Raw genomic sequence first — 10,973 nt, forward strand, 5'->3', positions numbered from 1 at the left:
GCAAGCTGAAGTGGCAATGGGCAGGGCACATAGTACGCAGAACTGACGGACGATGGGGCAGCAAGGTTCTGGAATAGAGGCCGCGTACCGGGAAACGCAGCGTGGGACGTCCACCCACAAGGTGCACCGACCACATCATAAAGATAGCAGGAAGGCGCTGGCCGCAGGCCGCTACCAACCGAGCAGTATGGAAAGCATGGGGGAGTCCTATGTTCAGCAGTGGACGTCCTATGGCTAAGATGATTATGATGATCTTACAGTTTAGTTAGAGTTAGGTAGAGTCTTTTACGCATATTGATCAGTTGGCCCACTTGCCAAAAGAACAAGTATTTAAAAACCAAACCGGTGACTTGGCCCTTGGACCAAGCTAAAAGTGGGCCAAGTCGCCGTAAGATTCGTACTGTATTTACGCTTAAAGGCACAGGTGCGCCTTTCGTAAAGTTATTTTTTACTTTTTTTATCCACAACGAGGAAGCTCTTGGCCTGTATCTTACCTGATGGTAAGTGATGATCAGGCCGAAGGTGGAAGCGAGCTTCACCCGGAATCCTCAACCACGGAGGAACTGGCTATCTTACCTCTAACTGCCGGGACACAACAATGCTATTTACATTGTTGTCATAGTGACAGACTTAGCTAAGATGGTGGTAGCCAGCCAGGGGGTTTTAGAACAAGCCCTACCACCAACCAAACCGAACAGAAAAATCTGCCCCCACTGGGAATCGAACCCGGGACCTCTGCGTCTGAAGAAGGTGGTCTTACCACTAGACCACAGAGGCGGTTTACTTTGCTACTCTGAGGAATATAAAAATTAGACAGTATAATGGGACGTAGGTAAAGTAAAGTACTTTGTTGAATATAAAAAATCGTATCGTAAGTTGTGTTGCTCCACCATTGGTCGCATCTGCAGCGTCCGTCCTTGGGTCCCTTCTACAAAAAACGCATTCTTTCTGACGTGTCCTTGCCAGGTAGTCAACAAAGCGGGCCCCCGAATTCTTGTGGGTTCACAATGTCGTATGATGTTTTGATAGAACTTGGTCATACAAATTATAAGGCTCTATTAAAACTGGTTTCGTTGCAGAACAATAAATATTAAGTAAGTCCATATTTTTATACATATAAACGCATCTCACAGTGTTTGTTTATTTATTTATTTTATTAGAAAACCCAAAAGCTATTTAGATTTAGTTAATGTACACTGATGGATAGCAACAAGTGACACTTAAACCAATTACAAGTGTTCGTACCTACCGTCTGTTTTTTTGTTTATTTATTTGTCAGTAACAAGATTAACCGTACTCAAAGGGCCAAAGAGTACGTTAGTTGCAAGTTGTTAACCCAATGACTTCTGTTGAGTATATTATGTTTGTTTAAGAGTCGGCGCACACCGTTGATTTTTCGTCGGCCGATAGTTTAGTCGGGCAGTTGATTTTTAGTTGGCCGATAGTTGTGCCCGATTTTAATTTGTATGAAGAATCGGCCAAATCGAATCGGCGTAGTGTGCGCACTTGCATACATGCCCATACTGATCAACTGCCCGATTAAACTATCGGCCGACGAAAAATCGATGGTCTGCGCATAGTCTAAGTTGTATCTTTAGCTCCTAATGTAGGTATGATATAGTAGGTAATTTGTGAAACATTCTAATTCATCAAAATAATAATTTGTAAATATTTAGTCCATAGAGATTATTTCTATGTTTAATATTTTAACATATGAGGTATAACCGGCTCTCTGAACTGCGATGGCCTTCAGCTCCTAATGTGGGTCATGTGTTACCAGAAATGCTGCCAAAATGATCAGCAACATATGGTCCTTATGACTGGTAGATACAGGCGGTTATTGAATGGCAAGGCAGATTTTAACTATATTGTATGTATCTCGGTGTGTTATCTCTGGTCACGTGTGGTTGGTCGGTTAAGGTCGTAAGTTACGAGAGTTCCACCTTTAGGATTTGTTTCCTCAGCAATCCGGGATCGTGTATTAGGCTATTAGGCGCAGACTACCGATTTTTAGTCGGCCGATAGTTGAGCCCGATTCTAATTTGTATGAAGAAACAATCTGTGTAATGTGCGCACTTCCATAGTTCCATACATGCCCATACTGATTAACTGCCCGACTAAACTATCGGTCGACAAAAATGGCTTACTGGATCCCGCAAAAACTGGACTGGCATGGAGAGACACATGTCAAATCTCAGTTGTTTGAAACTCGAACTTCAAATTTGAAAGGATCGATTTTTGCGGAACACTGCAAACGGGATGTTCAGTTAATTTAATATTAAACGTGATCCTGCCAAAAATAGGATATCTCGCAATTACTAAACTCTATTCTCGAATGACTAACTTATCTAGCAAATAAGATGATGGCGTAGGTACTAGATACGTCGTGCTAATGAAAAACAACATAGATGTAAAGATCTTTATTATCGCGTCATTTTATAACTTGTTCTCTCAAAACTAAACACGTTTCAAATGACATTATTGTGTTTTTATTTTCTACCGTAACTACGCAGTTACGTTAGGTATACCTACTAGCTAATACTTTATGCCAGTACTTAATTTAAGAAACAGTACAGCCCCCCTAGACAAGTTGTTGTAAAAAAACGTGTTTCGACCACTTTTCGACTGGTTTGCGATTATAGGTAATGTGCACTTTGTCTAGATCCACAGCACTTTTAACCACGTGGTCTTAGTTGTTAGAAGTAGGTAACTAAGGTTCCTTCACTAACTAATATAAAATATAAATCTTCTATTTTTATCAAAAACATAAGTCGTTTTGATAAAAGTAAAGTAAAACAATATTAACTTTATTTTTATCAACACTAACACACATCACGACACGTGCCCATTTGTTATCAAATAAGCTATAAAAAACATATTAAACCAGTGAATACTAACTAAAAATGATACGTAATCGTAGAACAGTTCTATAATTTTGCCCTTTAAATGGTAAAAAGAGTCATGAAATGCTCAGGGCCCCCATAAACTAAAAACGCTCTTCACAACAAGGCTATTTAAACTTCCTGTAACGAGTAGGTACATAGTAATCTCATTAAAATTATCAACAGGAATTGCGTATACCCATAATTATGTAATCTATTGTACCTACAATTAGTTGTTGTGTTCCAGTAAATTGAGTAAATTAATTCAATTAACATAGAAAAACGGTTGTATAGAGGTCAGTTCAAAACCATGAGTGTGCTCTAAACCGATTGGAAATATTCCATTGAATTTTGATTAAGATTGGCTGCAGAAAAACGCTAATAAAATCAATATTTTATGTGACGTTGTAACCTTGAGATTTAAATCACTTTAGGATGTTTATTAATCTAAATATACCTACTATTAATCAAGACTAAATGCCCATCTTAAAGAGACAATTCGTACTAATACTCGTACATACCTAATGCCTTAAGTTACAAATGAAATCAAATCATCTGAAAGACCTTATGTTATCTCAAATCCATTCAAATTAGGTGACGCGACGTATCGTAAAAGAAATTGATTTCATGACCTCATTTCGTTTATTACTAGGCTTGCGATACGTGTTTAATCTTTACAGTTTCACTTGGAACAACGAAACTAATCTATTACTATCAAATTAGTAATACCTATAGCAAACGTCTACCTAAAGCAAGGAAATAATAAAAAAAAATGAGAAAAATATCAATGGAACCAGTTTGACCAGGTGTTTCACAAAGACCAATTTTTGGTCCTCTTTCTTATTAACACTGTTCTAACAAATTGTAATATCTATAGATGGGCCGAACTTGTTAGTTGTAGTTTGTGAATCAAACAAGTGAATTTTTAATTAAATTTACGAATTGTAATCCAGATGTTTTTAGAAGAATACTAAGTTTACCTATTTCATTTTGTAATATTATGTCTAATTAATTAGGCACCTTCTCGATTATAGAATCGATACTTACTTATCTATAGCGTCACAAACGGCGAAAGCGCAGGTTATCCAAGTTGACGTTTGCACGAAATAACAATATCTTACAAAAACAGAATAATATATACTAAACCTGTAGAAATTTTACATTTTCGTCAGATCATATTTCGATAAAACGCATAGATTTTAAAGTAACTTAATAACTGTATTCTAAAAGCACCTACCGAAGTTTGTTTACCTCTCACAGTCATAGGGACTGGGTTTATTTTAATAAACATGTCTAGTATGTTTCCATGGTCTACAATTATTTATACTAGGTACAGAAAAACAAAGCTGTTGATCTCTATCCACAATGTCCTGCTTCACGATTTATAGTTCTATAATTAATCTATCAATTAAACATTCGAAAACAAATGACTCACGTGTTGCCACGTTTGAGGCCCGTTGTTTGCGTTGTTAGTAAACAGTGGGGGTGTGTCCACTGACTCACGCGCATTCACTTATGTAACGTTAAGCGCAGTTTCAATGGTAAACACTTTCAAGGGTACTTCGATAAAATGACTGATTTGTCGCGGTTCATTGTTTGGGAGAAATCGGTTTTGTTTTACCGTTGCAAGATAATCAAAACATTACCGTTACCTTACTTGTTACGTGAATTCAAAAATTTTATAAAAAAAAATAAAACCGACTCCAAAAAACCTACACTAAAAAGTAGAAAAATAATTACTAATTACCTACTTATTTATTAGGACGAATTATTAATATTTATGTAGGTATACCATGATTGATACTTCTGGAGTCGGTGCCAAGATTATGAAACATGTAAAGTTTGCCTGCACCGACTCCAAAAGTATCAATCATGGTATACCTACATAAATATTAATAATTCGTCCTAATAAATAAGTAGGTAATTAGTAATTATTTTTCTACTTTTTAGTGTAGGTTTTTTGGAGTCGGTTTTATTTTTTTTTATAAAATTTTACTTATTTCTTGCTTTTTAGTTAACTAATTATTACCTTGATGTTACCACTGAAGGTAGGCAGTACATTGAGACCATATTCTTAATGTATATTATAAAAAAGTTCATCCCCAATTTTCCACCCTTGGGGGTGAAATATTTTCTTCAAATTCGCATGAAACCACCCTTTTGATAATACCTATTCAACAAAAAAATAATCGTTCAAAATGGTTCATAATCGGCGGAGATATTGTGTATAAAAAAGTTCATCCCCAATTTTCCACCATTGGGGGTTGTTTTTTTTATTATTAAATTTAAATGGGACCACCCTTGAGGTATTACCTATACGCTGAAAAAAGATTTGTTCAAATCGGTTCATAATTGGCGGAGTTATCGCGTAACAAACATAGAAAAAAAAAAAAAAAAAAAAAAAAAAAAAAAACATACGGGTCGAATTGAGAACCTCCTCCTTTTTTTGAAGTCGGTTGAAAAGAGAGCCGTCTCTTGGGCTTCTATCATAATATCATTGATTCGATCGATCATAAAAAGCTACTAACATAGTACTATCGGCAAATAGAATACCAACAACGTATGGGTATTTGGTACGGCAATATCAATTAGGTAGGTACCTACCACAGTAGATATTATACATATACCAGGGGTGGCCAACGATCTGTTTACTAACGAAACCCTGGGCGATCTAACACTTACATACTTCTTGAAATCTCAAATGGAACAGCATAATTTAGTAGGGTAAGTGCGCTAGTTTTCGTCCAATTATCGGAGTTGCCAACTTTGTGATGCGAAATGAATATCTTAAAATACCCTTACTCATATGTATCATATGCCATTTTAGTCCTTATATAGTCTACTTTACGTTAATATTATATGACAATAAGTAAATACCACGGGTTTTTTTATAAAAAATATTTTATGCAAAAGAGGCGATTTCACTAGTTTTCGTCCAAAAAAATCAGTTTTCGTCCTAGTGTACGCTAGTTTTCGACCACTGTGTAGAAAAAAGGGTGCAGTTGAATTATTAACTTAAAACCAATTCTACAATACAGTAACTATGGATTGTGGTATATCATTTGAAAGGTAATTTTGTTAGCTTTCAAATGATATCAAAAAGATTTAAATAAGTTTCTTACCTAAATTTAGGAAAATATTGCAATAGGTCGAAGGACAAATGGACGAAAACTAATCTACAGGAATAACTAATTTTGGTTTTCGTCCACCCCAGTGCTTGCTCATGACGTCATGGACGAAAACACAACAACGTTTAAAGCTGTTTTTTGTTTTCGTCCACATCTTTTTAACGGTTTTTATGGGTTTATCACTGTTAAAAAGTGGACGTAAACTAAAATGTTTAATGTAATAGCAATAAAGATCATATTGGAAGAAAAAACATTGTATTTTGTTTGTAGATCCATTGAAGTAAAATGATTATTAATAAAAATATTAACTAGGTGTCAGGGTTTCCGTCCACGTGGACGAAAACCAAAATCTTGCAAAATTGTTATGCTAGTATTAGTCCACTTAATTATCTAAGTATTTCTATACAAAAACTTTAATAAACCCTTAAAATAGTGTTCATTATGCTAATAATTAGACATACGTGCCAAAAACATTACGTAAAGTAGCTAAAACAGTAATTAAACATACCATGAAAGTTCCCTACCGGCACGTTTTTTTTCTAAGTTGACGACGTTTTCCATTCACCTGTGTGCAGCAGCAACTTCCGTAGAGTTTTTTGGAGTTATTACTTGTCAAATTACATTTTCATGCAGGCAGAACTGTTACTTAGATATTATAGATTGTAACAAGTCCAAACTTGCACGGAAAGTTAGGTTTGTATTCTAATTTTCCGTATTTGTTTGTGGCAAGTCGGTCAAATGGACGAAAACAGGAGCTGGACGGAAAACCGGCGCAATTACCCTACATAATCATGTAGTATTTTTTGCCTTGCCACGATAGACTAGATAATATTCGCGATCGACCGGTTGGCCACCCATATTATATTATACTGTGTAGGTACCTACTGTTTTTGTTGGTTTTATCAAATAATGTCATGTCCGGTAAAACCGGATTTCAATAGTGAAATGGATATTAGTTTTATCTGTTACAAAATATTGGATGGTGATGGTGGTAAGTAGGTAGGATTTGTGATGGAACTTTTTTGGGGATGAGCTTATAAAAATGTGCATGTGCTAGGTCTAGGTTTTGGTGATACTAGTTTATTAAAAGGATTTGGTACTGAATAAGAAAACCATATAATACCTATGTCTGTTAATTATATTTTGTAACTTTAATTTCTGAAAATGATGCACGTTAAGCATGATTATTTAAACTGTATTTTTATTAATACATAATTTGTAATAATATAGTTCGCCTTATCCTACTATATGGGCTCCTAGAAGTGTCTCCGTAGCCTTAGGTGGGACTTGTCCGGGTTCTGGTAATGCAGAGGCGTACGCCAGGATAGCGCACAGCACCATCACGCACGTCAGGAGTGTAGATTTCTGGAACAAGAGACGATCATTGCTTTATTATTATGATGGACTAGCTAGAACAATATAATTCACTCTAGGGCCTAGAGCCTAGGCCTTATAAATAAGCTCAAAGTTGCACAGCGTGAGGGCTATGCTCGGTGCTTCTTTACAAAATCGAATCAGAAATGAGGAGATCCCTAAACGAACGTAAGTCTTTGACATAGCCCGACGGATCAGCAAGCTGAAGTGGCAATGGACCGGGCACATAGTACGCAGAACTGACGGCCAATGGGGCAGCAAGGTTCTGGAGTTCGCAGAGTAGGACGTCCACCCACAAAGTGGATCGACGACCTCATAAAGTTAGCAGGAAGGCGCTGGATGCAAACCGCTACCAACGGTCATTATGGAAACCATTGGGGGAGGCCTATGTTCAGCAGTGGACGTCCTATGGCTGAAATGATGATGATGACAATAATAATTATTGCAAAGCATGTTAATTTACTTAGTTTTTTTATGGTGCTATGTAAAATGTCCAACGACAATGACTTCCTAACTTCAAATATCGGCTCTCCGAAGAAAGAGCGTTTTGGTGAGGTTTGATAAATGATGGGGCTTATAATTCAAAAATATTATAAGATAAAGAATAAAATCGAACACTTACAGAAATCATAATCGCGGCTTCTTCCAAGTTGCAGTATAGTATGGCAGTGAAGACTCGAAGTGTACACTATTTATACCTAAATCATCTGGATCCAAGACAGGTTTTTTAGTTCTCGAATAACAACATATTTTTTAGACTTTATTACTAAAATTTGACTTTGATCATTAACATTATGATAATATTATGTTAGAGTAGCTATGCCCGCGTCTTTGTACGCGTGGAAATAGATTTAATCTGTTTTAATAATATTTCCCGTTTTTGCAACATTTTTCTTATTGATAAACTGTAAAATGAAACCTGTTTTGAGAGAAATAAATACTTTCTATCTGTCTATAGGCTGCAGGGTGATGTTATTTCTTTTGCTATAGTTAATTGCATACTTTTTACCCGACTGCACGATGCAAAGGAGTGGTAATGTCTTTGGGGATGAACTTATTTAGGTACATGTGCCAGGTGTTGATGATAGTTTTTAAAAAGGATTTGGTAGTGAATAAGAAAACCATATAATACCTATTACTGTTAATTATATTATGTAAACTTTAATTTCTGAAAATGGTGCAGGTACAGATGTTTCGTTAAGCATGATTATTTAAACTGTATTTTTATTAATACATAATTTGTAATAATATAGTTCTCCTTATCCTACTGTATGCCCTCCTATAAGTGTCCGGGGTGGAGGTAATTCGGGTGATGCAGAGGCGTACGCCAGGATGGCGCACAGCACCATCACGCACGTCAGGAGTGTAGATTTCTGGAACAATAGACGAGCATTGCTCTATTATTATGATGGACTAGCTAGAACAATATAATTCACTCTAGGCTCAAAGTTGCACAGCGAGCTATGGAGAGGGCTATGCTCGGTGTTTCTTTACAAAATCTAATCAGAAATGAGGAGATCCCTAAACGAACGTAAAGGTAACAGGTAGGAAGGCGCTGGATGCAGGCCACACCAAACGGTCATTATGGAAACCATTGAGAGAGGCCTATGTTCAGCAGTGGACGTCGTCCTATGGCTGAAATGATGATGATGACAATAATAATTATTGCAAAGCATGATAAAATTTACTCAGTTTACTATGGTGCAATGTAAAATCTCCAACGACAATGATTCCCTAACTTCAAACTTTGGTTCTCCGAAGAAAGAGCGCTTTGGTGAGGTTTGATTTAAAATGATGGGGCTTTTATTTCAACAATATTATAAGATAAAGAATAAAATCGAACACTTACAGAAATCATGGTCGCGGCTTCTTCCAAGTTGCAGTATATAGTATGGCAGTGAAGACTCGAAGTGGGCACTATTTATACCTAAATCACCTGAATCCAAGACTGGTTATTATTTCTCGAATAAGAAACAGTTTTTTAAAACTTTTATTACTATTTGACTTTGATCATTAACATTATGATAATATATTTGATTAGTGATCAACATTATGATAATATGTTAGACTAGCTGTGCCTGCGACTTTGTACGCGTGAAAATAGTTTGAACAATATTTCCCGTTTTTGCATTTTTCCTCAACTGCTCCGCCCCTATTGGCTGCAGGGTGATGTTATATCTTTTGCTATAATTACTTTTTACCCGACTGCGCGACGGAAAGGAGTGGTAATGTGTTTTGGGGATGAGCTTATTTATATCTAAGTGTTGATAATAATTTAGTAAAAAGGATTTGGTACTGAATAAAAAAACCATTAATATTATTACTTTTAATGTGTATTTTGTAACTTTATTTTTTTAAATTAATGCAGGTACCTACATATTATGTTTCTTTTAGCATGAATTATTAAACTGTATTTTTAAATAAACAATTTGTAACCAAGTATTTCGCCTTATACGTTTTGCCTTATAAGTGACGCTACGGCTACTACAGGTGGGACTCGTCCGGGTTCGGGTAATGCAGAGGCGTACGTCAGGATAGCGCACAGCACCATCACGCATGTCAGGAGTGTAGATTTCTGGAACAAGAGACGATCATTGCTTTATTATTATGATGGACTAGCTAGAACAATATAATTCACTCTCTAGGCTCAAAGTTGCACAGCGTGCTATGGAGAGGGCTATGCTCGGTGTTTCTTTACAAAATCGAATCAGAAATGAGGATATCCCTAAACGAACGTAAGTTTCTGACATAGCCCGACGGATTAGCATGCTGAAGTGACAATGAGCAGGGCACATAGTACGCAAAACTGACGGCCGATGGGGCAGCAAGGTTCTGGAGTAGGGCGTCCACCCACAAGGTGGATCAACGACCTTAAAGGTAGCAGGAAGGCGCTGAATGCAGGCCGCACCAACCGGTATTATGGAAACCTTTGGGAGAGGCCTATGTTCAGCAGTGGACGTCCTATGGCTGAAATGATGATGACAATAATGATAATTTACTGAGTTTATTATGGTGCAATCTAAAATGTCCAACGACAAACAATGAGTTCCCTAACTTCAAACATCGGCTCTCCGAAGAAAGAGCGCTTTGGTGAGGTTTGATTAATGCTTTATTTCAACAATATTATAGGATAAAGAATAAAATCGAACACTTACAGAAATCATAGTCGCGGCTTTTTCCAAGTTGCAGTATAATATGGCAGTGAAGACTCGAAGTGGGCACTATTTATACCTAAATCACCTGTTTATTTAAAATTTAAATCACCTGGATTCAAGACTAGTTTTTTAGTTCTCGAATATGAAACATCGTTTTTTAAAGTTTATTACTAAAATTAGACTATTAATCATTAACATTATGATAATAATTATGTTAGACTAGCTGTGCCTGCGACTTTGTACGCGTGAAAATACTTCATTTGAATAATATTTCCCGAACAGAATTTTTTTAGCTATGAACGAACAGCAGGACCGTTCATTATGGAAAATCTTGGGGGAGGTCTTTGTCCAGCAGTGGACGTCATTTGGCTGAAATGATGATGATGATTCGAACTAGCGTAACCATCGTTTCTCGGATCTCGAGTCGGCCGACG

The 10,973-nt window shown here is 36.6% G+C and overlaps 1 long non-coding RNA gene across 1 annotated transcript; it reads right to left on the reverse strand.

Moving 5' to 3' along the window:
• Positions 1 to 7,130: 7,130 nt before the first annotated feature.
• On the reverse strand, positions 7,131 to 10,646 carry LOC135078755 (uncharacterized). The gene is made up of 4 exons (XR_010258657.1): positions 10,540 to 10,646; positions 9,234 to 9,959; positions 8,007 to 8,757; positions 7,131 to 7,375 (listed from the first exon to the last, which is right to left on the reverse strand). It is a non-coding gene; the product is annotated as an uncharacterized LOC135078755 (long non-coding RNA).
• Between the last annotated feature and the right edge of the window lie 327 nt (positions 10,647 to 10,973).

Source organism: Ostrinia nubilalis, chromosome 15, assembly GCF_963855985.1.
Source record: "Ostrinia nubilalis chromosome 15, ilOstNubi1.1, whole genome shotgun sequence".
NCBI lineage: Eukaryota > Metazoa > Arthropoda > Insecta > Lepidoptera > Crambidae > Ostrinia > Ostrinia nubilalis.